Source organism: Oncorhynchus tshawytscha, linkage group LG19, assembly GCF_018296145.1.
Source record: "Oncorhynchus tshawytscha isolate Ot180627B linkage group LG19, Otsh_v2.0, whole genome shotgun sequence".
Lineage (NCBI taxonomy): Eukaryota > Metazoa > Chordata > Actinopteri > Salmoniformes > Salmonidae > Oncorhynchus > Oncorhynchus tshawytscha.
In genome coordinates, this window is record NC_056447.1 from 6558443 (window position 1) to 6584596 (window position 26154).

Consider the following 26154-nt stretch of genomic DNA (forward strand, 5'->3'; position numbering starts at 1 on the left):
CAAGAGAGTCCTTTAACTCCTTTTGTGAGATCCTGTCACATCTGCTCCTGCTCCTCCCCTCCGGCATACGACGTCGCCAGAGTACTAACCACCAGTCCTGGGATTCATCATTATGCACGCCTGGCACTCATCATTACTCACACCTGTGAATCATTATGATTCATTATGATCATTATGATTCACACCTGGACTCCATTACCTTCATAATTTCCTCTCCTTTACATGTTACTCTGCCATGTTCACTCACCAGTTGGTATTGTTCTTGTGTATCAGCGTATTGCCTGATGTTAGTGGCGTGTTCTTGGTTTTGTTGTTTTATTAAATTGTTTCACCTGCTTCCGACTCACCGCCCCATCATTATAGAATATCAACACAAAATATGGAAGCAGCAGGACAACCTGACATCTCCCAGATGTTCAATGAACAAGGTGACGTTTTTCGTCAACACCATGATCAGCTGGCTCAACTGGAGATGGCCATGGAACATGTTCTCCGCAGTCTACAATGTCTCAACAGTGGAGGATATTCTAGAGCCAGTCTACACAATGAGTCAGCACACCAGCACATTCAGCAACCCACTCAGGTATCCCTCCTGGAGAAATCTGATGGGACGCCATCCAAACGGTTATTTCTCTGCTGACCGTGCAGCTTCCAGTGGATGGAGCACGAGGAGGTCCAGACGGAACTGGCCTGCCGAGATGGCAGTCTCACCCTGGACGCATTCATTGCGATGGCCATCCATCTGGATAACCTCCTCCGGGAGCGTCGGCATCTCCATCACTTCTCTCCCTCCTTCGGGCGAGTGTTTGGGATCAGAGTCTGGACCCATGGAGGTAGGGGTCACATGCCTTCCCGTGGCGGAACGGCGCAGACGGATACAGCTGGGGCTCTGTCTGTACTGTGGCCAGAGAGGGCACAAGCGCCAGCGGTGTCCATTACTTCAGAATCCGTGATCCATTAGAGCAGCGGGGCGGTCACGTGATGTTACATCCCCTGGACCAGGAGAGAGTATTCCAGATTCAGACCTTCCTTCTATACTCTTTTTAGTACCCATCACTGTGGCTGACTGTCCCTCATGCCCTGTGTCTACAGCTTTAGTGGATTCCGGCGCTGCAGGGAACTTTATGGATCAGACCCTTGCCTCCTCTCAATATTACTACCTACCTGCTCTCCTCTCCTTTTCCGGTTCAAGGTCTCGACTGTTGGCCTCTAGGATCCGGAACCATCACACACTCACCCTCACCGTGGAGCCCAATCATCAGGAAAACATGCCCTTCATCACCAGTTCACAATATCATCCTCGGCTTCACTGCCATAACTCTATCATCCCATGATCGAGGATGAGAATGACTGACTGGTCACCTGAATGACGGAAGACCTGCTTCCCTGTTCCACGTTGGTTGAGAATCCTGTGGATGCCCTCCAGCCCAATATCCCGGTGGAATATCAGGATCTAAGGGAGGTATTCTCCAAGACCCGCGCTACCTGTCTCTCTCCTCATCACCCCTGTGACTGTGCCATTGACCTGTTTTCCGGTGCTCCACCTCTGCACAGACATATTTACACTCTGTTGGTGGCTGAGACCCAGGTCATGGAGGACTACATTCAAGAGGCGCTCCAACAGGATTTAATCCGCAGGTCCACGTCCCCTGCATCGGCTGGTTTCTTCTTTGTGGCCAAGAAGGAGGGAGGATTTAGCCCTTGTATCGATTACCGTGGACTCCATGACATCACCGTGAAGTATCGGTACCCTCTCCCGCTGGTGCCATCGTGCAGCTCCGCGGGGCCTGGTTCTTCCCCAAACTGTACCTGCGGAGTGCCTACAATCTCATTCGCAACCAGGAGGGGAATGAGTGGAAGATGGCGTTCAGCACGATGTCTGGTCACTACGAGTACTAGGTTATGACCTTTGGCTTAGCCAATGCTTCGTCAGTGTTCCAGGCATTCGTCAACGAGGTGTTCAAGGACATGCTTGGATGTCAGGTGATTGTGTAAGTAGATGACATCCTGATCATCCCGACCACGACCAACCTGAAAGATCATATCCCTCACGTTCGAGCAGTCCTGGAACGCCTCTTGGCTAAAACACCTGCCACTTCATGGTGGAGAAGTACCAATTCCAGGGGCTGTCTCCTTCTTGGGCTACCAAATCAGTCCACAGGGAGTGAGGATGGAGGTCAAGAAGGTAGATGCGGTAAGGTCATTGGCCAGTCCCAACTACCATCAAGGGGTTACAACAGTTTTTGGGGTTTGACAACTTTTACCGCCACTTCATCAGGAACTTCAGTGCCGTCGCTGACCCTCACACCTCCCTCCTCCTGGGTGGGCCTTGTAGGTTGGTGTGGTCTCCAGCAGCCGACGAGGCCTTTCGTCTCAAGAGGCGTTTCACCTCTGTCCCCTTGCTAAAACACCCAGATCCAAAGCTACCTTTTGTGGTTGAGGTAGATGCATCGGAGGTGGGTGTGGGGGCAGTTTTGTCACAGACAGGGGGACCCACTAAAATTTTACGAAACGGTACCCCACAGAGAGGAATTACGACGTTGGTGATCGGGAGCTCTTGGCGGTGAAGTTGGCATTAGTGGAGTGGAGACACTGGCTGGAGGGTACCAAGGAACCATTCATCCTCACCGACTATCAGAACCTTGAGTACATACGGACAGCGAGGAGACAATCTGCCAGGTGGGCACTTTTCTTCAACAGGTTCGACTTCATGCTGACCTATCACCCAGGTTCTAAGAACATCAATGCCCTGTTCCATATCTATGATTCGGGAGCGGCTCCTGTCCAGAAGGCACCCATAATCCCATCCTCCCCAGTCGTGGATCCAATGGTTTGGGACATAGATGTGGACATCCGCCAGGCTCTAGAGGGAGCCCACACCCCAGAATTGTTCTCCCGCGCTTATCTACATTCCCACAGGGATAAGGGAACGGCTGCTGACCTGGGCACACACATCTACGTTCCCACAGGGATAAGGGACCGGCTGCTGACCTGGGCACACAGCTGTCATCGCTGGAAATCCAGGTATTTCTCGCACCATCCATTCCATCACTGAGAAATACTGGTGGCCCACCTTGGTGCAGGATGTCACTCGGCATGTCAACTCCTGTTCCGTGTGTGTGCTCAAACCAAGCCCCCCCCGCCAGAATGCTCCAGCAGGGAGGCTCCTGCCGCTTCCCGTACCTCAGCGACCTTGGTCCCATCTATCCATTGACTTTGTTACTGGTCTTCCCTCTTCTGATGGCTTCACCACCATTCTGGTGGTAGGGGATAGATACTCCAAGTCATGTCGCTTAATCCCTCTTCCTGGTCTTCCCACTGCTCTCTAGGTCGCTGAGGCACTCTTCCAGCAGATCTTCTGGCATTATGGCCTTTCGGAGGACACGTCTCGGACCATGGCCCCCAATTCACTTCCCGACGAAGCTCGGGGTCACGGTTAGCCTCACATCCGGGTATTGGCATCAGTTTAAAACTGGAGGGTGGAGATGATGAATCAGGAGCTGGGGTGGTTCCTGAGGAGTCACTGTCAGGACCGGCAGGGTGGGCACGTTTCCTTCCTTGGGCAGAGTACGCCCAGGACTCTACGTCACTCCTCCACTGGGTTGACCCCCTTCCAGTGTCTATGGGTTTCTAGCCGGTCCTGGGCCCATGGCCCCCGGGCCAGACCGCGGCTCCTATGGTGGAGGTGTGGAACAATGCACACTTGAGACTCCAGCACACCGTCTATCGTCAGTAGGAGCAGACAGCCCCCGGGCCATTCAAGCTTCGGAGGGTCAATGAGGTGACATACAGGTTACAATTACCCAGTCACTACAGTATCTCACCCTCTTCATGTCTCTCTTCTCAGGCTGGTGGTTCCTGGTCCCCTAGCTGCTGCTGTCCCCCACGACACATCTCCACCCCCTCTGGACATTGAGGGAAGCCCGGCACACGCTGTCAGATCCCTACTGGACTCCCAACGCCGTGGGGGCCGGCTCCAGTATCTGGTGGACTGGAAGGGGTACGGCCCAGAGGAGTGGTGTTGGGTTCCAGTGGAGGACATTCTGGACCGCAACATCATCAGTGATTTCCACCTTCGCCCACCGACCCACTCCTCGTCCTCGGGGTTATCCCCTGTTCGGCGTCGCCCTGCGGATGGAGCCGCATGTCCGGGGGTACTGTCACGCCTACTCTTCCCCTCCGGCATACGATGTCACCAGAGTACTGATCTTTGGAATCATCATTACATCATTATGGATTCCATTTCCTCCCCTTTATATGTCACTCTCCCATGTTCACTCTGAACGGGTCGGATGAAGATTTACTGAAGATTGACGAGCAGCTAAAGGAGAATGATTTTCAAAAATATATGGTGATCAATTAAATGTTTAATTGGTATTAGTTGAATGACATATTGCCATGTAGTACTGGATGGAAAAATCCTGTACATGTGTAATGCTTTAGTGTCCTTTTGTAAAATTAAAGATTTCTCAAAGCTGGGGGGAAAGACATCCCAGACCAAGTGACGAGAGCGACACACCGGTAAACTACTACCATATTTGTTTCACTTTTAAATTAGGTAATGGTGTGTTGCTTTGAAAGTACATATTTTGTGTTCTATACAGAACCCTGACAAACAGCCTCATGCCAATGCTGAAGAGGGCCTTTGAGGACTCCAACCTTTTCAGTGTCATTATAGGTACAGTGGAGTCCAAATCATGACATTTAAGTATCTTCTCTAGCAAATTTTTGTTTCCCCCTGTGCAGCAGGTGTGAGTCTTGGCGAATAACAGGCTACAGAGGCAAAAATACTACAGGCAATGTCAATCTGCCTGAATTATGCACCTGATCGCAAGGGGGGCTTGTAGGATGAAAAAGTTCTGAAGTTTAACATCAAAGCCTGTTCCGAAGTGTTTTCCAGAAACCTGTGCCAGAATTGGGGCATTTTCATTTAAATTGTTCTTGACTTTGACAAATTGTATTTGGTTTTACATGGATGAAGGTTTACACAATGCTATTTCTAGTTACTGCTCTAATTATTACACAAAATAACAATAGCCAAGAGTAGTATAGACCCTCAGTCTGGAAGAAGCATTTTGCGTAGAATTGTATTATACAGTGCCTTCAAAGTTTTCACACACCAACTTTTTGGGATTAAAATATATTGAATTGTAATTTTTTTTGTCAACGATCTATACAAAATACTCATGTCAAAGTGGAAGAAAAATTGTAAAAATTAAAAAATATCCAAATCCCTGAGTCACTACATAATGGGATCACATTTGGCAGCTATTAAAAGCTGTGACTTTCTAGGTAAGTCTAAGAGTTTTCCACACCTGGACTGTGCAGAATTTGCTCAATATTCCTTTAAGAATTCTTCAAATTGGTTGTTGATCATTGCTAGACAACCATTTTCAGTTCTTGCCAAAGATTTTCAAGCAGATTTAAAGAGAAACTAACACGGCCACTCAGTAACACTCACTGTCTTCTTGGTAAGCAACTCCAGTGTAGATTTGGCCTTGTGTTTTAGGTTATTGTCCTGCTCAAAGGGGAATTAATCTCCCGGTGGAAAGCAGACTGAATCAGGTTTTCCTCAAGAATTTTGCCACTGCATTATTTATTTTTTATCCTGAAACTCCCCGATCCTTAACCATTACAAGCATACCCATAACATGAAGTCACCACTATGCTTGAAAATATGGAGAGTGGTACTGTGGCGTCTTTTGGATTAACTACAATGTTGTCTCTCCATCCTCAGTTTTCACCTATCACAGCCATTGAATTCACCATTGGTCTCATGGTGAAATCCCTGAGCAGTTTCCTTCCCCTCGGGCAACTGAGCTAAAGACATCTATGTCTTTGTAGTGACTGGGTGTATTGATGCTTCACCATGCTCAAAGGGATGTTCAATGTTTTAAAAAAAATTATACCCATCTGCTACACCTGCTCCCGCTCTCCCTCGAGCACCAGGCTGCCCTTCATTACACACACCTGTCACCATCATTACGCGCAGCAGTGATCGCTGGACTCACCTGGACTCTTTCCCTTTGTTGATTTTTCCGTCTGTCTGTTCTCTGTGTCTGCATTGTTGTTTTGTGTTCATGTCCAGAGACTGTCCTGTTCCATGTCCGTTGCTATTAAATATACACTCCCTGTACCTAGTAATGAAATGTAAAAAAATAACTGTTGACTGTCTTGAGAGGGTGAATAAAGTTTGAAATGTCATTGATCAACATTTCAACCAAATATTCCCCACATTTTCATGCTGAAATAACGGTGTGCTCAGTGGTTCTCTCTCATACCCACACTCCCACATCTCTCTCTCCATCTTTATCCCAGTCGCCCTACCCGTCAATAAAACCAGGAGCAGTTTAATTGTCTCAGAGCCATAAAGTAGCCTGCTCTGCCCAGTATTTTTAGGAAACCACTCCCCATTGTGTGCCACTGAGACATTTTATTGCAGCGTGGTGGAATGAGATGAGGAGCCGTTAAAATGTCAGCCCAACCCTAGTTAACCCATAAGAGTCTAATCAAGGGGAGGGGGGTTCTACTAAGCTATATGTTTAAAAAAAAAAAATCAAACAAAATATTATGTTTCTAATTGAATTTGAATTTTAAGGCCCATTGAAGTATACATTTTTTTTGGTTTTGTTTGATGAAAAACTTTATTTGGCCTTACTGCTATTAGCCCATACAAATGCATTGAATAACATATTCACTCCAAAGAAATCTAAAGGAAGTTTGTTCGGAAGTGTCCTCTTTTCATAGAGAGTCTCATCTTACCATAATTGTTAGGCCAAACCGTTCAGACTAAAGTGACGATTTTGTGAGGAGACAGATTTTCGCGATGTCTCATGGTCTGACAAACACCGCTCTAGCTCTGTCACCTTTCACTGCAGATGCGGAAGTGTTACATAAGCAGATGCGGTGGATTGAGACGCATCCAATGCACACAAAAAAACATCATTAGTTTAAACAGATTTTTATGGGGATAATGTTTTATTATGCTAATTAGAATTCAGTGGGGGTGTCGGACTTCGACCTTATGCTAACAAACCCTGTCAGCATCCTAAATAGCACCATATTCCTTATAGGAAAGGTTAATACAAATATAATTTCATACACCCTCCAATGGCTCCACTCAAAATTCATCTGTCTTCATCAGAAGAAATGGCCGGAAAATTGCCATAATCTTTTTTTCAAAATCCGCCCAGAAAGCCCACTGAGTTAGTTGGGGGTATTTCTAGCATTACGGGGGTTCTTTTCTGCTCATACAGTCTCATTTTGTCACCAAACTCACCACTGATGTGCGTGGCCAAACAGCTCTCTTTTCATGTCATCCAAGAAATGTAAATGCCTGGAGTTTGCTTAACAGCAATCGGCACGTGGATTGGAACTGGTGCTTTGGTCAGATGGTAGAAAATAGTGCCACAATTGGTGGGTTTTTGCGTTGACATGAGAATGCATGAGCAGAAAAGAACCCCAAACCTACTGTACATTGTGGTGGTGGGTACAGTAATTGATGTTATAGGGCAATTTTGCTTCCACTGGGTCCTTGGGCCCTTGTTGAGGTCAACAGCATCATGAACTTTACCCAGTACCTGGACATTTTTTACAAAAACCTGGTTTCCTTTGCCAGGAGGCTGCAACTTGGCCGCAAGTGGATCTACCAGCAAGACAGTAACCCAAAGCACACATCAAAACCCACAAAGAAATTGTTAATTGGCCACAAAATCTACAGTACATTTTGAAATAGCCATCTCAGTCTCTGGACAAACCTGTGGTTTGAATTGAAGATGGCAGTCCACAAGTGCAGAGGAAGGATATCAAGGACCAGGAAGGATTCTGTATGGAGGAATGGTCTAAGATCCCTCCCAATGTGTTCTCCAACTCAATTTTCTTTAAAGGCTCAGTGCTGTGTATCCTCGAAAGGTGAGGTATTGAAAACAGGGGTGTCAATTTTATTACTAATCTCTTTCTCTGAGTAATTGTATTAGTACATTATATACTATACCTTTCAAAAGTTTGGGGTCACTTAGAAATGTCCTTGTTTTTGAAAGAAAAGCACATTTTTGGTCCATTAAAATAACATCAAATTCATCAGAAATACAGTGTAGACATTGTTAATAATGTAAATTAGTATTGTAGCTGGAAACGGCAGATTTTTAAAATGGAATATCTACATAGGCGAACAGAGGCCCATTATCAGCAACCATCACTCCTGTGTTCCGATGGCAATGTGTTAGCTAATCCAAGTTTATCATTTTAAAAGTCTAATTGATCATTAGAAAACCCTTTTGCAACTTTGTTAAGCACAGATGAAAACTGTTGTCCTGATTTAAAGAAGCAATAAAACTAGTCTTTAGACTAGTTGAGTATCTGGTAGCATCAGCATTTGTGGGTTCGATTACAGGCTCAAAATGGCCAGAAACAAAGAACTTTCTTCTGAAACCCGTCAGTCTATTCTTGTTCTGAGAAATTAAGAATATTCCATGTGAGAACCTGAAGATCTCGTACAACGCTGTGTACTACTCCCTTCACAGAACAGCGCAAAATGGCTCTAACCAGCAGTGGGAGGCCCCGGTGCACAACTGAGCAAGAGGAAAAGTACATTAGAGTGTCCAGTTTGAGAAACAGATGCCTCATAAGTCCTCAACTGACAGCTTCATTAAATAGTCACCGCAAAACACCCGTCTCAACGTCAACAGTGAAGAGGCGACTCTGGGATGCTGGTCTTCTAGGCAGAGTTGCAAAGAAAAAGCCATATCTCAGACTGGCACGTAAAAATAAAAGATTAAGATGGGCAAAGACACTGGACAGAGGAACATTTCCAAGTGACCCCAAACTTTTGAACGGTAGTGTATTTCTGGGATCTTTAATTTCAGCTCGTGAAACATGGGGCCAACATGTCAGTAGTTGATGTTACGCTTTATAACACAGACCCCAAAGCAAATTAGGGGGAGGAAAATTGTTTTATTCAAAGAGAACAAATCATGCGGGGAGGTAGATGTTCATTCTCCCCTGTCCTCAGAGATTCTCTCCCCTGTGGTTGACCAATTAGAATGTCTTGCAATAAAACTGGGCCAATGGCCAAATAACAAGTAACCTATTTCAGGTTCAATGTATAAACAATTTGGACCAATGAGAACTTGCCATGTAGCTATGAGACCCGGACTGAAATTCCTCCCATGTCTCTGACCCATTGATCCCTTTTTGGTATAGGGGACAGCATTTTCACTTTTGGATGAATAGTGTGCCCGGACTGAACTGCGTCCTACTCTGTCCCAGATGCTAATATATGCATGTTATTATTAGTATTGGATGGAAAACACTCTGAAGTTTCTAAAACTGTTTGAATGATGTCTGTGAGTATAACAGAACTCATATGGCAGGCAAAAACCTGAGAAGAAATCCAAACAGGAAGTGAGAAAACGATTTTCAAAACAGTGCCTATTGAAATCCCAGTTAGATATGAATGAGGATGCACTTCCTAGGGCTTCCACTAGATGTCACCGTCTTTAGAAACTAGTTTGAGGATTCTACTATAAAGGAGGGGCTCATAATAGCTCTTTGAGTGAGTGGTCTGGCAGAGAGCCTCGGTCTCATGACTTGCGCTCCCGACAGAGTTTGCTCTCGTTCCAATGTTTTTCTTCAGACAATGAAATTCTCCGGTTGGATCCTTATTGATGATTTATGTTAAAAACATCCTAAAGATTGATTGCATACATCATTTGACTTGTTTCTACGGACTGTAACTGAACTTTTAGAGTTTTTCTCTGGAGGAAGTGCTCGCGCCTCATGAAGATGGATTACTGGGCTAAACACGCTAAAAACAAGTGGATAAATGATGGAACTTTATGGAACAAATCAGACATTTATTGTCGAACTGGGATTCCTGGGAGTGCCTTCTGATGAAGATCATCAAAGGTAAGTGAATATTTATAGTGTTTTCTCTAGCTTCTGGTGACGCCAAAATGGCGGATATTCCTCTGGCTGTTTTGGGTTCTGAGCGCCGTTCTCAGATTATGCTTCTTTCGTAAAGTTTTTTTGAAATCTGACACAGCGGTTGAATAGAGGATACATTTATCTTTAATTCTGTGAATAACACTTGCATCTTTTATCAATGTTTATTATGAGCATTTCTGCAAAATCACTGGATGTTTTGGAATCAAAACATGATGTCCTATGGGTGTCATCTGATGAAGATCATCGAAGGTTAGTGATTAATTTGATCTATATTTCTGCTTTTTGTGACTCCTATCTCAGACCTCAGTCCAGTGGGGCCTTTAATTAGGGTCTTAGACCCAAGGTCGGAGGCGAGGGTCGCCACTCTAAAGAGGCCTTTGAAGAGGGAAATGACTATGGTGGAGTGGGGTCCACGTCCCGCGCCAGAGCCGCCACCGTGGCCAGATGCCCGCCCACCCAGACCCTCCCCTATAGGTTTAGGTTTTGCGGCCGGAGTCCGCACCTTGGGGGAGGGGGGTACTGTCACACTCTGACCATTATTTGAGTTGTTTGTTTCTATGTTTTGTTTGGTCAGGGTGTGATATGAGTGGGAATTCTATGTTGCATGTCTAGTTACTCTGTTTCTATGTGTTTTGGCCTAATATGGTTCTCAATCAGTGGCAGGTGTTTGTCGTTGTCTCTGATTGGGAACCATATTTAGGTAGCCTGTTTTGTATTGTGGTTGGTGGGTTATTGTCTATGTGTAGTTGCCTGTGTCCACACTCGTTGTCATAGCGTCACATTCGTTTGGTTGTTTTTGTTTAAGTGTTCTTCGTGTTCTTCATTCATTAAAAAAATAATGGATTCACACCATGCTGCGTGCGCTTTGGTCTACTCCATACGACGATCGGGACATTAGCTCCATTCCATTTAGTTTTTATCCTGAAAAATTCCCGGTCCTTAACGATTAGAAGCATATCCATAACATGATGCAGGCACCACCATGCTTTTTTATTTATTTACTTTATTTCACCTTTATTTAACCAGGTAGGCTAGTTGAGAACAAGTTCTCATTTGCAACTGCGACCTGGCCAAGATAAAGCATAGCAATTCGACATATACATCAACACAGACTTACACATGGAATAAACAAAACATAGTCAATAATACAGTACAACAAAAGAAAACAAAAAGTCTATATACAGTGAGTGCAAATGAGGTAAGTTAAGGAAATAAATAGGCCATGGTGGCGAAGTAATTACAATATAGCAATTAAACACTGGAATGGTAGATCGGCAGAAGATGAATATGCAGTTAGAGATACTGGGGTGCAAAGGAGCAAAAATGAATAAATAAATAAATAAATAAATACCAGTATGGGGATGAGGGAGGTAGGTAGATAGGCTGTTTACAGATGGGCTATGTACAGGTGCAGTGATCTGTAAGCTGCTCTGACAGCTGGTGCTTAAAGCTAGTGAGGGAGATGTGAGTCTCCAGCTTCAGAGATTTTTGCAATTCGTTCCAGCCATGGGCAGCAGAGAACTGGAAGGAAAGACGACCAAAGGAGGAATTGGCTTTGGGGGTGACCAGTGAGATATACATGCTGGAGCGCGTGCTACGAGTGGGTGCTGCTATGGTGACCAGTGAGCTGAGATAAGGCGGGGCTTTACCTAGCAGAGACTTGTAGATAACCTATAGCCAGTGGGCGACGTGTATGAAGCAAGGGCCAACCAACGAGAGTGTACAGGTCGCAATGGTGGGTAGTGTATGGGGCTTTGGTGACAAAACGGATGACACTGTGATAGACTGCATGCAGTTTGTTGAGTAGAGTGTTGGAGGCTATTTTATAGATGACGTCACCGAAGTCGAGGATTGGTAGGATGGTCAGTTTTACAAGGGTATGTTTGGCAGCATGAGTGAAGGATGCTTTGTTGCGATATAGGAAGCCGATTCTAGATTTAATTTTGGATTGGAGATGCTTGATGTGAGTCTGGAAGGAGAGTTTACAGTCTAACCAGACACCCATGTATTTGTAGTTTTCCACGTATTCTAAGTCAGAGCCGTCCAGAGTAGTGATGCTGGACGGGAGAGCAGGTGTGGGCAGTGATCGATTGAATAGCATGCATTTAATTTTACTTACGTTTAAGAGCAGTTGGAGGCCACGGAAGGAGAGTTGTGGCATTGAAGCTCGTCTGGAGGTTAGTTAACACAGTGTCCAAGGAGGGGCCAGAAGTATACAGAATGGTGTCGTCTGGTTAGAGGTGGATCAGAGAATCACCAGCAGCAAGAGCAACATAATTGATGTATACAGAAAAGAGAGTCGGCCTGAGAATTGAACCCTGTGGCACACCCATAGAGACTGTCAGAGGTCCGGACAACAGGCCCTCCGATTTGACACACAGTAGTGTGTCAATTAGGAGTAATTGGTAAACCAGGCGAGGCAATCATTTCAGAAACCAAGGCTGTCGAGTCTGCCAATAAGAATGTTGTGATTGATAGAGTCGAAAGCCTTGGCCAGGTCGATGAATACGGCTGTATAGTAATGTCTCTTATCGATGGTGGTTATGATGTCGTTTAGAACCTTGAGCGTGGCTGAGGTGCACTCATGACCATCTCTGAAACCAGATTGCATAGCGGAGAAGGTATGGTGGGATTCGAAATGGTCAGTAATCTGTTTGAAAACTAGGCATTCGAAGACCTTAGAAAGACAGGGTAGGATAGATATGGGTCTGTAGCAGTTTGGGTCTAGAGTGTCTCCCCCTTTGAAGAGGGGGATGACCGCAGCAGCTTTCCAATCTTTGCGAATCTCAGATGATACGAAAGAGATGTTGAACAGGCTAGTAATAGGGGTTGCAACTATTTTGACAGATAATTTTAGAAAGAGAGGGTCCAGATTGTCTAGCCTGGCTGATTTGTAGGGGTCCAGATTTTGCAGCTCTTTCAGAACATCAGCTATCTGGATTTGGGTAAATGAGAAATGGTGGGGGCTTTGGCGAGTTGCGTGGAGGGTGCCGTGCAGTTGACCGTGGTAGGGGTAGCCATGTGGAAAGCATGGCCAGCCGTCGAGAAATGCTTATTGAAATTCTCAATTATAGTGGATTTATCGGTGGTGACAGTGTTTCCTAGCCTCAGAGCAGTGGGCAGCTGGGAGGAGGTGCTCTTATTCTCCATGGACTTTACAGTGTCCCAGAACTCTTTTTGAGTTAGTACTACAAGAGGCAAATTTCTGTTTGAAAAAGCTAGCCTTAGCTTTTCTAACTGCCTGTGTATATTTGTTCCTAACTTCCCTGAAAAGTTACATATCACGGGGGCTATTCGATGCTAATGCAGAACGCCACAGGATGTTTTTGTGCTGGTCAAGGCCAGACAGGTCTGGAGTGAACCAAGGACTGTATCTATTCTTAATTCTAAATTGTTTGAGAGGGGCATGCTTATTTAAGATGGTGAGGAAGGCACTTTTAAAGAATAACCAGGCATCATCTACTGACGGGATGAGGTCAATGTCATTCCAGGATACCCCGGCCAGGTTGATTAGAAAGGCCTGCTCGCAGAAGTGTTTCAGGGAGCGTCTGACAGTGATGTCGTTTGGTCGCAGACCCATTACGGATGCAGGCAATGAGGCAGTGAAAACAGCAGAGGTGTATTTGGAGGGAGAATAAGTTAGGATGACATCTATGAGGGTGCCCGTGTTTACTGATTTGGGGTTGTACCTAGTAGGTTCATTGATCATTTGTGTGAGATTGAGGGCATCAAGCTTAGTTGGTAGGATGGCCAGGGTGTTTAGCATGTCCCAGTTTAGGTCACCTAGTAGCACTTACTCAGAAGATAGATGGGGGGCAATCAATTCACATATGGTATTGAGGGCACAGCTGGGGACAGAGGGAGGTCTATAGCAAATGACAACAGTGAGAAACTTGCTTCTGGAAGGTGAATTTTTAGAAGTAGAAGCTCAAATTGTTTGGGTACAGACTTAGATAGCCAGCAGAGTTCTTTATTACTATCTTTGCAGTAGATTGCAACACCACCCCCTTTGGCAGTTCTATCTAGGTGGAAAACAATGGAGATTTCAGGGGTTTTGGTGGTTTTCCTAAGCCAGGATTCAGACACGGCTAAGACATCTGGGTTAGCAGAGTGTGCTAAAGCAGTGAGTAAAACAAACTTAGGGACTAGGCTTCTAATGTTAACATGCATGAAACCAAGTCTTTTACGTTTACAGAAGTCAACAAATGAGAGCACCTGGGGGGTGGGAATGGAGCTAGGCACTGCAGGACCTGGATTAACCTCCACATCACCAGAGGAACAGAGGAGAAGTAGGACAAAGGTAAAGCTAAAGACTACATGAACTGGCCGTCTAGCACGTTCAGAACAGAGAGTAAAAGGAGCAGGTTTCTGGGCACGATAGCATAGATTCAAGTCATAGTGTACAGACAAAGGTAAGGTAGGATGTGAGTACATTGGAGGTAAACCTAGGCATTGAGTAATGAAGAGAGAGATATAGTCTCTAGAGATGTTTAAACCAGGTGATGTCATCGCATATGTAGGAGGTGGAACAACATGGTTGGTTAAGGCATATTGAGCAGGGCTAGAGGCTCTACAGTGAAATAAGACAGTAATCACTAACCAAGACAGTAATGGACGAGGCATATTGATATTAGAGAGAGGCATGCGTAGCCAAGTGAACATATGGGTCCAGTGAGTGGTTGGGCTGGCTGGGGACACGGCAATTCAGACAGTTAGCAGGCCGATGCTAACAAGCTAACAGTTAGTAGGCCGGGAGTAAAGCAAGCTAGCAGCTAGTAGCTAGCAGTTAGCAGGCCGGGTTAGCAAGCAAGCAGTTAGCATGGGCTAGCAGTTACAGACCGGGCAGGTAAGCTAGCAGTTAGCAGGCCAGGGCCGGCAGCTAGCAATTAGTAGACCGGGGCAAGCTAGCAGTTAGCAGGCCGGGTTAGCAAGCAGTTAGCAGACCGTGTTAGCAAGCAAGCAGTTAGCAATGGCTAGCAGTTAGCAGACCGGGCAGGCAAGCTAGCAGTTAGCAGACCGGGTCCGGCAGCTAGCAGTTAGCAGAACGGGTTAGCAAGCAAGCAGATAGCAGGGGCTAGAAAGTTAGCCTTTGGGGGACGTCGAGATGGGGGTAAATCTGTTTTTGCCTCTTCGTGCGGTGACGTCGATAGACCAGTCGTGGAATTAGTAGGGTTCCAAGTAGCTCTAACAGGCCTAGCTGGTTAGCATAATGGGCCTTCAGCGGGCGTCGCGCCTGAGGGGCCTGTTGGAGTCCTCGGGCAGATTATGTCGGTATTCGAGTCGTGGGGGATCTGCGGGGTTCCATGCCCCGTACCGGCTGTAGAAGGGGTCCGGATATTGTAGCCCAGGAGTATACTTCAGTGGTAGCACAGGAGCCCTGTCCGGGCTAGCTTCAAGCTAATTGGTGCATGCTCTGGGATGGAAACGCTAGCCAGGAGTAGTCATCCGGGATTGCGGTTAGCTAGTTCTGAAGATCCAGATGAAAATGTTTAGCTTGTGGTAGGAATCCGTCGATAAAAATAACAGGTCCGTTATGCTCTGGTTAGAGTCACGTTGTTCGAACTGGCGAGAGCTTTCCGAGCTGAAGTTTAGCTGATGACCACTGGCAATGGTTTGCTGACTGATAGCTGGTAGTTAGCTGGCTAGCTTCAGTTGAGGGATTCCAGATCCGAAGTAAATATAAATACTTTAGGGGGGAAAAAAAGCAGATCCACGCCACATTGGGTGAGGCGGGTTGCAGGAGAGTATTTAGATGTTGAGGTTTAGCAAAATATTTTAAAGTATATGCGACGAAAAAAAGATGTAAAACGATATATACAAGGGACAAGACAGGACAAAGACGTCTGACTGCTACGACATCTTGGATCAAACTAAAATATTTGAAAATATAGAGAGTGGTACTCAGTAATACATATGATGTATTTGCCCCAAACATTACACTTTGTATTCAGGACAGAATGTAAATAGCTTTGCCACATTTTTTGCAGTGTTACTTTAGTGCCATGTTGTAAACAGAATGAATGTTTTGGAATATTTTTTATTCTAGAAAGGCTTCCTTCTTTTCACTCTGTCAAGTTGGTTAGCATTGTGGAGTATCTACAATATTGTTGATCCATTCGCAGTTTTCTCCTATCACAGACATTAAACTTGAACTGTTTTAAGTCACTATTGACCTCATGGTGAAATCCCTGAGCAGTTTCCTTCCTCTCCGGCAACTGAGTTATGAAGGACGCTAGTATCTTTGTAGTGTCTGGGTATATTGATACACCATCCAAAGTGTAATTCATAACTTCACCATGCTCAAATGGATATCCAATGTCTGCTTTTTATTTTTTTACCCATCTACCAATAGGTCCACTTCTTTGCAAGTCTTTTCTTTGAAAACCTTTGTGGTTTAATCTGAGTTAAACACTACAATTGAGTCCATGCAATTTATGTGACTTGTTATGCACATTTTTACTCCTGAACTTATTTAGGCTTCCCATAAAAGGGTTGACTACTTAGACTGAAAACATTTAAGCTTTAAAAAATATATTACATTTGTAAAAATGTCCAAAAACACAATTCCACTGACATTGTCGGGTATTGTGGGTGTAGGCACAAAATCTCATTTTTAAATTCAGGCTGTAACACAAAATGTGGAGAAAGTCAAGGGGTATGAATGCTTTCTGAAGGCACTGTATGTGTGTGTGGCTTTAGCTGAGATTATTCTTTACAGAGTCAAGTATATGTGTCCAGGCCTCAATTGTTCCTTGACTAGCACCATTCATTCTCACTGTCTAATTCTAGTTCTAATTGTATAACTTCTAATAGTAACTGATAAATTGGGAAAGAGTGGGGTGTTTGCCATCTAAGAGCCAACTTCTTTTTTTGAGGCAGGGCTGCCTGCCAGCAGTAATCGTCTCTGATTGAGAGATTCACGGAGCTGTCATCTTTAAGTAACATAGTAGATTCATTTTGTAACTTTGTCCCAGAAGCATTTAACTGCAGGGCACTCACACATCATACTGTATGAAGGAATGTGCCTGTCTGATTTAGGGGACACAGTGAACAGTTGGGAGTTGTGGCCAATTCCATTGTAAAATGTTTAATTGGTGTTTAATGCAGTCTGTGAACACACTTAAAATGTATAAATTGATGGTTCGGATTACACGATGCCAAGGTCATATTCTCCCACATTCTGTTCCAGTTAAAGAGTTGTTCAGATTCACTTAGATCGGTGGACCATACTTTTTTAATGGCTAGCTCAGAATATGAGTTATACTTTATAGAGATCAGTCCTTTTGGGAGCCCAGATCATTTATTTATGAATCCCATCATTGGTTGTTTCAGTAGTTGGGTATCATCCCAAGGGACTCCACAGGCCAGCGTAGAATGGGCTTGGAATGTTCTAAAACCATTGATGACCATGATATCGACCAGAGAACAGATTCCACATTCGGACCATTGGGATGATGCAAAAGGCCGCCTTCCAGATCTCAAGGCATAATTGGGAAATAGTGGAGTATGGGCATGCCATTTTGATTCCCTGTTACATCGTTTTTTAATTTTGCGCTAAATAGAAATGGTTTGATCAATAATAAGACAAAAACATAGTTTACATTTGTTTAAGGGATATTACATTGAAGACCACCTCTTTCAGGGCAAAAGGAGATATCATATGTCTCTCTATACTCAGCCAGGGGTGGGAGAATCATGTCTCAGCAAATTTAGGATGGGGTGAATGGCTTGTGCCTGGAAATGCAATTTAAAGTTTTCTACAGATAGTCATCCTGGGTCATTCTCACAAAACTGTCCCAAAAAAACAAAAATTCTCAAGTGTCATTTTTCACAACATTTTCTCTTGAATCACTGAGAATAGGATCTGTATCTATTTTATAATTATTATTATGTATTTTGATAAAATGCAGAATATATTATCACAACATTTTCAATGCCGTAAGAGTTCAGTCCAAAAAAGTTACAAATCAATATTTCATTTTTTTTACATTGCTCCCTAATGAAAAGACCCGAGTTAGAAATAACCCTTAAAATACAAATTATATAAATACTTTTTCAAATTTTTAGCTCTTTAGCGTTTCGGTAATGAGAAGGCTAAGTGGGGTAAAGGTTGTTTGAGAATAAGAACATCATTCTGAAGACTCCTCGAGATGATGCATCATGGGTGAATAAAACTTTACTTAAAAACGGATTAGTTTCTACAGGAACTTTTTTTTAAAGTGTTAAGGTAATGAGACATGTCCATAGACACTGTACGTAATAAATATAGTTCACAATAAACTTCAACTAGTATAACATTTTTATGAATTATGGACACACTACAGCAACATGCGTTTTATTCAAATTCAAATAAGTTAAGTTAAAAAAATATATATACAGTGCCTTCGGAAAATGTATTCCCTTTCTCCACATTTTGTTACGTTACAGCATTATTCTAAAATGTATTAAATTGTTTTTTTCCTCATCAATCTTAGAAATATTCAGCGAACTACACACAACACCCAATAATGACAAAGCAAAAACAAGTTTATTTATTTTTTGCTAAGTGTATTACAAATAAAAACACATACCTTATTTACATAAGTATTCAGACCCTTTGCTAATGAGATTCAAAATTGAGCTCAGGTGCATCCTGTTTCCATTGATCATCCTTAAGATGTTTCTACAACTTGATTGTGGTGAATTCAAGTGATAGGACATGATTTAGAAAGGCACACACCTGTCTATATAGGGTCCCACAGTTAACAATGCATGTCAGAGCAAAAACCAAGCCATGAGGTTGAAGGAATTGTCCGTAGAGCTCCGAGACAGGACTGTGGAGGCACAGATCTGACGAAGGGTACCAAAACATTTCTGCAGCATTGAAGATCCCCATGAACACAGTGGCCTCTATCATTCTTAAATGGAAGAAGTTTGGAACCACCAAGACTCTTCCTAGAGCTGGCCGCCCCGGCCAAACTGAGCAATCAGGGGAAGAAGGCCCTTGGTCAAGGAGGTAACCAAGAACCTGATGGTCTCTCTGACAGAGCTCTAGAGTTCCTCTGTGGAGATGGGGGAACCTTCCAGAAAGACAACAATCTCTGCAGCACTCCACCAATCAAGCCTTTATGGTAGAGTAGCCAGACGGAAGCCACTGCTCAGTAAAAGGCACATGACAGTCCTGAGTGCTCAGGACCTCAGACTTGGGCGAAGGCTCAACTTCCAACAGTACAATGACCCGAAGCACACAGCCAATACAACGCAGGAGTGGCTTTGGGACAAGTCCGAAAGTCCGTGAGGGGCCCAGCCACAGCCCATACTTGAAACCCGATCAAACATCTCTGGAGAGACCTGAACATAGCTGTGCAGCGTCGCTCCCCATCCAACCTGACAGCTTGAGAGGATCTGCAGAGAAGAAGACTCAATGCTGTAACCGCTGCCAAGGGTGCTTAAACAAATGACTGAGTATAGGGTCTGAATCCGTATGTAAATGTGATTTCAGTTTGTTATTTTTTCATACATTTGCAAACATTTCTAAACTACTTTTTTCTTTGTCAATATGGGTTATTGTGTGTAAATTGAGGGGAGGAAAGCAATTTAATCAATTTTAAAAGGCTGTAACATAACAAAATGTGGAAAAAGTCAAGGGGTCTGAATACTTTCTAAAGGCACTGTATATAAAATACATACCTTAGTCCTCAGAATGATAGTTTATTTTTGCAGATGCATCATGGTTTTGTAACTCAATTTGCTACAGACGTTTGAAAACTGGTTTCATGAGAATCATATGCTCACACCAGAGACAAATGACAGCTCTTTTTTATTTCTTGCTGTGCAGTAATGCAAAGCTCGGCTCTGACATTTTTGAGAAACGTAAGTAAAATCACTTAAGTTTGTATAACTCTCACCCACTTGGAATGAGTCTCCTTCTAAATAGTTGAGTAATGTTTTTGAAATGAGGGAAATTTATTTGAAAAGTACCCCACAGAGTGTTCAACATTGTTATAGTCTTTCTGTAGGAGCACAGCCCATGCTCCTACATTGCTGGCATCGGTGTACAAAGCAATTGGGCGACGTAAATCCGGAGAAGCTAGCACTGGTTCAGAGACCAAAGGGGTCTTTGTCTTCTCAAATGCTTCCTGACAGTCGGGGCTCCAACGGAAAATTACTTTCGGACTGTTTTTTTTTACTGCCGCTCCAGTGTGGCGATGTTGTAATCCAGATATATCCCATAGTAAAAAAAAACATTGGTTAAGGGCCTAAAAAGTGAGCTTGCAACAGTGACCCTAGATCAGGCAACAAAACCAGAACTTGGTCACCCACCTCAAATGCGGTTTCGGTCCTTTCGATCATAACAATCATTTGCGCCTTCTCCAGATTCTCACTGGCAAACTCACAGGCACGGCGCAATCTGTCTCAAAAAGTGCTAACGTGCTCCAACAGATTTGTTTTTATGTTTAAGGTGTTGCCCTGCCAAAACCACTTTCAGCAAGCTCAAATGACCTCTGACATGATGTCCAAACACGAGGTCATTTGGACTAAAACCCGAGAGATTCCCGAACAACCTCCCCAAACACGCACAAGAGGGACCCCTTCATCCGAGTCTCTCAAACTCAAAGCAGTAAGCTCTCAACATAAACTTCAAAGTCTGATGGAATCTCTCGAGTACCTTGAGACTCTAGGTGGTAGGCACTAAAGGGGCAGTGGGTTACTTCCAACTGTTGTAGCACTTAAAAATAAGACATTTGATATGAGAACCTTTGTCTGATTGCATTGCCCGCGGAAGTCAAAATGTTGAAGAATCTCTTGAAGAATTTCACCAGGTCCTTAATAATACTGTCAGCCATGATTTTCCTCAGTAGAATGGCTTCAGGGAAACGAGTGGCAGCGCAGATGATGGTTGAGAGAAACTGGTTACCACTCTTTGCTTTGGGCAAAGGACCAACATAATCCACAAGAGCCCTGCTGAAAGGTTTGTCAATAGCAGGAATAGGCTGCAAAGGTGCAACCGGCACAGCTTGGATCGGTTTACCCATCCACTGGCAAACGCGACAGGATTTACAGTAAAAAAAAACATCCTGTTTCAGACCAGGCCAGAAGAAGTTACGCAAGATACGGTCATTGTCGCTAGGTTGGCCTGCCATACTAATATTGTGAGCCAACCTCACTATCTCTTGTCAAAGTGTAACTGGAACCACAATTTGAGATACACTGGGCCAATCGTCTTGCCCAGAAGTGGTGCGAGAAAGCAAATTCCTCATTAGATCACCATCTCTGCTAAAGTAACCCACACAAACCTTTTCAAACTCCTTCTCTGGACATATCGCAGCAAAAAAAGGGGAGGGGGAAACATCCTTACTCGGTTCAGCAATCAGCTGCATGCTAAACATCGAAGTATCAACAGTAGGAAACCTGTCTTCCTTCAGCAGTCCTACAAACTCCCTCAGCTTTGGGGTTTTCAAAGGGGAGGTCAAGTCAGGAGGCTAACCAAAATCAGGATCACCCAGACCAACTGACTATGGTGGGATCGCTAACATCCTCAACGCTAGACTTGCTGCCTCAACTTTCTTAGACATAGCACATGTAACGGCACATGTTGGGAACACTCTAGGGTACTTTTCTGATAACCCATCAGGTTCCTCTACTCTGGGTTCCTTACAAACGACAGGATTAGTCACGACCTTCCCACCAGCCAAATTGTTTCCAAAAATGAATGAGACCCCCTTCACCGGTAGGCTAGGCCTCACTCCAATGACAACGGAACCAGAAATAAGATTAGATTTGAGTTCCACATTACACAAAGGAACTTCCATGCAACTCATCTACACGTCTTGTACTAACGCACTGTAACCACTTGCTGAAGTGTCAGACAAAGGCAAAACACCCTCCATTTTTCTCTGCAGATCCTCTCAAGCTCTGTCAGGTTAGATGGAGAGTGTCACTGCAAAGCTATTTTCAGGCCTCTCCAGAGACGTTACATCGGGTTCAAGTCTGGGCTCTCGCTGGGCAACTCAAGGACATTCAGAGACTTGTTCCGAAGCCACTCCTGCATTGTCTTGGCTGTGTGCTTAGGGTCATTGTCCTGTTGAAAGGTCACCCCAGTCTGAGGTACTGAGTGCTCTGGAGCAGGTTTTCAACAAGGATCTCTCTGTACTTTACTCCTTTATCTTTGCCTCGATCCTGACTAGTCTCCCAGTCCCTGACGCTGAATAACATCCCCACAGCGTGATGCTGCCATCACCATTCTTCACCGTAGGGATGGTGCTAGGTTTCCTCCAGACGTAGGCTTGGTATTCAGGCCAAAGAGTTCAATCAGACCAGAAGATCTTGTTTTTCCGATTAACTCTTTGACTACTGCTTTTAGATGCCACTTTGATGTCATAATGCTTTGCAATGATGAGTAGATTCGCCTTCATACATTTATCTAGTGTCTCCCATGTACTGTAGGGTTTTCCACAAATGCTTCCAAATTAAAATCCATGGCTTTTATTTTGTTTTTATAAACCTGTGCGTTTACGCAACTTTCAAAATGAGTCGACCAATCTTATAACCTCTCAAGGTGGATGTCAGTGACAGAAACTCTACCACAAAAGTATATTTTGAAAACGCACATTTCTGGGCAAGGCAGAGCTTCAGAGTAGGTTAATAGAGAGACTACCATACTCATGGGAAATAAGATCCCGGACGAGTCCCCATTTTGTTATGTTCCCCAGCAAGATCACAAAACATTGTTGCTCAAACAGAAGGGGGAACTAACAGTCACTGACAACAACCTAAACGAAACAGGTGGGGTTTTAGGAGGGGTTCTGAAAGACACTCATGACACCCACACTGAAAGTTGACTAGCAACCACTGGGACCTAAAAGACACTCACCATGATCTCCCACTACATTTTTTCCAAGAAGAGGCAAACAAAAGAAAACCCCACACCAAACTTAAAGACAGGAAAGCATATCAAAACAAAAACAGGGAAGATCAGATGAAGGATTATTTGTCTAGAATTCAAATAGGGGGAGCCAACATCTGGAGCACTGGACCAGCCACTCTTAAATATCACCTGGGCCAGCACAGGGGAAATGCCTTCCAACTAACGAGATGGAGAAGCCAGCACAGGTGTAAAACATACTGCCTAACGAGGTGACACCAATCCGTGCACCCCAAGCTCTAAACTCGATGGATAAATGGAAAAGCCAAAGCCTGTAACAATTATCAATGATTTGCTAGGTGGAACCCGCCTGATCGCTGTGAAGTGAGATAGATTGGTGACACAGTGATCGGGCGGGTTCCACGAGGCTAGGTTATGCCCTGGACATAAAATGCACCGAAGAAGTATAAAATAAGCAACAAATAATGTCAGGGTTATCAAATGTGTCAAAGTAATGAAGTTGGTTACTTTCTGTATTTGTACAAATGATGAGCCTGTGAAAGCTGTTGCTGCTGACAGGTGAAGGTTGCTGGCTGGATACTTGCCAACATGTGGCTGACTGCTCCATTCATATGAATGCTCACAGCGAGGGCATGTCTGCATGATGCTGATCAGTGGATCCGTTCCTCTATGCTGCATGTTCCCACTGGACATCTCTCAAACAACTGTAGCAGGAAATCTTATGAGGGTAAATTGCATTTGGTTCTAAATAAAGGACAACGTTTTTTGCTAATGCCGAAAGGACTATACTAGTTATCTGCTTGGCTGGGGAATTAGCCTATTTTATCAAGCGGGTATTTTTTAATACAACTTTTCACATAACATACATTACCTGTCTTTGTTGATGACGCTATCTGTGTCATCAGGGATGACCATATTACTGCCATACTGGCGGTCACGAGTCATGAAAGGCAGTCAAATTCCATGTGACCGTTTAGTCACGGTAATTAGGCTTCTCATAGCTCTGAGGCTGCTGATGGTCATTAGTAGCCTACCAAACTTGCTAACGGCCTGGTGCTCAGCACTCTAGTGTCCCTATAATCACTCTGACATCAATGCAAAAGTAATAGAAAATCTAATCAAACACTTCATGAGAGCCCATGAGCTCATGTTGTGCAACATTTCTACAGGCTATGCAATTGCTTGAGAAAACAGAGTGATGGCCTTTATTACAAAGAGGAGTATCCCATCAGATTTCTATAGGCTAAGCCTACTATATTTATATTTCAACTTTCCTAATATTAAGCAAATATTAAGCACATAGCTTGTCTTTACAACAGGAGTATATCCTGCCCGGCTGGCATGAAAATGAACCACCGGAAAAGAGCCCTCCATTCGCTATTTAAGTGCAGACACATATATGATTTAGTATATGTAAAGACAAGATTAAATCAGGAATAGTCTGATGGGTGACAATAGCCTATTACTTGTGAGTTATGTATTATCAATTGTGAATGATGCCCAGCTTAAGGCAGGAAACAATACCTTTTTTGTGACTTTTTCGAATCATAGTCGCACACCTCATGTAGCCTAGCCCTATATGTTTTGATAAGGTTTGTATCACAACTAAAGTGGTCAAATAACTTCTTAAAATTAAGCACATTAATCCGCTTTACAATGGATGTTGAGTCTAACTTGCATACATACTGTATACAGCGCGTTAGTTTCAAGTTTGAGGAAGATAATTTTCATCATAAAAATGCACCTTTATAATAAAAGCATTACATGCATAATTGCATTTGTGGTCACTTTTGATAATGGTGTTTTCCCGCTAATGGAACATTTGCACTTATAGCCTACTGCCGTGTGCGTATTGCTGTTGTTGCATCCCCGATGTGTCTGTCTTCACTTGTAGCCTGTGAGAAAGTGTGAGTGAGATGAGGTGCTTTGAGCAGGCAACACTCAGGGAGAAGGGCTGCAAAAGGCATGGATGCTCTTTAAGCAGCATATGTTTTAGGTCTTTAAGGTATTAAAAAATAAATAAAGTACAACATAAAATAAGTAACCATTTTCAGACCTTTACAGTTTAGTTAGCAGACTTCATGAGTTAGGGTGGGTTATGAAGAAAAAATAAAGAAAAGTGAAAAAAAGTAGGTTAAATACACCAACAGAGATGCAAGCCTAAACAGTCCAATAGGGTGGCTGCAGGAGCAATTTAAATTAAAGCACTTGATCCTTTAAATTTAAGAGGATCTAAGTTGTCTGGGCCTGCAGACTTTGTAGGGTCTATTGCTTTTAGAGCTTTATAGACCTCAGCATAAGAAACAGGCTCAAAGTTAAAATAGGGATAGTCCTTTTTTTTCTCTCTATTTTCACCTAAAATGACACACCCAAATCTAACTGCCTATAGCTCAGGCTCTGAAGCAAGGATATGCATATTATTGGTACCATTTGAAAGGAACCACTTTGAAGTTTGTGGAAATGTGAATTGAATGTAGGATAATATAACACAATAGCTCTGGTAGAAGAAAATACAAAAGAAAAAAAACGTTTTTTCCAGCACCATCTTTGAAATGCGACAGAATGGTCCCAGTTCTAGCCATCACTCTGGTTGTAATTCTGATGGTGTCCACAGATGGCAGCAAAGTTTCATAACTTGAAGTATGATCGAACTACATGACATTTAGTGTGAAGTCACAAGAATATCGTCAGATCTGTATACTTTGACTTTGATTTAGCTTTTCCAGTAGTACTAGCCATATTATAAGTTCAACATTTACAACAAAAAAACTGTTTTCATAACTTCATAACTCTGAATATTCTTATAATTTTTGTCCAAAAGGAAAAGGTATGCGGTCGCACAAGGTTAGTAGCGACATTTTACGATAGAAACAGGGTTTCCGGACACTCCCGTAAAGCCCAGATCATTGGCTATCTAGCTAGCTTTGACCCTGATTGGTGCTTATTTGATAAAGATACAGTCGATCAAATGAAGACCGGAGTCATCGGCGTGAAGGTGTCACTCTCTGATCAAATTTTGTGTCCTATAGGATATACTACACCCCTAATGATATAGTTAAGACTGGTTACATTCTAAGATCTAAGAATAAAGAATAAGAATAAATATGAACTTGATTTGACAGGTTGAAAAATGTTTAGGGTTAGATTTTCACAGATGATTTTCTTTGCAAATTGAACTAGTGGAAATACAAAATTGATCGTTCTTGCTATATGAGCCTTTTAAGGATATGAAAAATGATTTTATCTAACAAAACGACACTTCATGTTATCTCTGGGACCCTTTGGATGATAAATCAGAGCAAGATTTCAGAATGTAAGTACACATTTCACCATCAGAGGTGAAT

At 43.6% G+C, this 26154-nt stretch overlaps 1 pseudogene; it reads left to right on the forward strand.

Moving 5' to 3' along the window:
* Nucleotides 1-1902: 1902 nt before the first annotated feature.
* LOC112219192 overlaps nucleotides 1903-26154 on the forward strand; it is an 87241-nt pseudogene continuing 62989 nt past the window's right edge.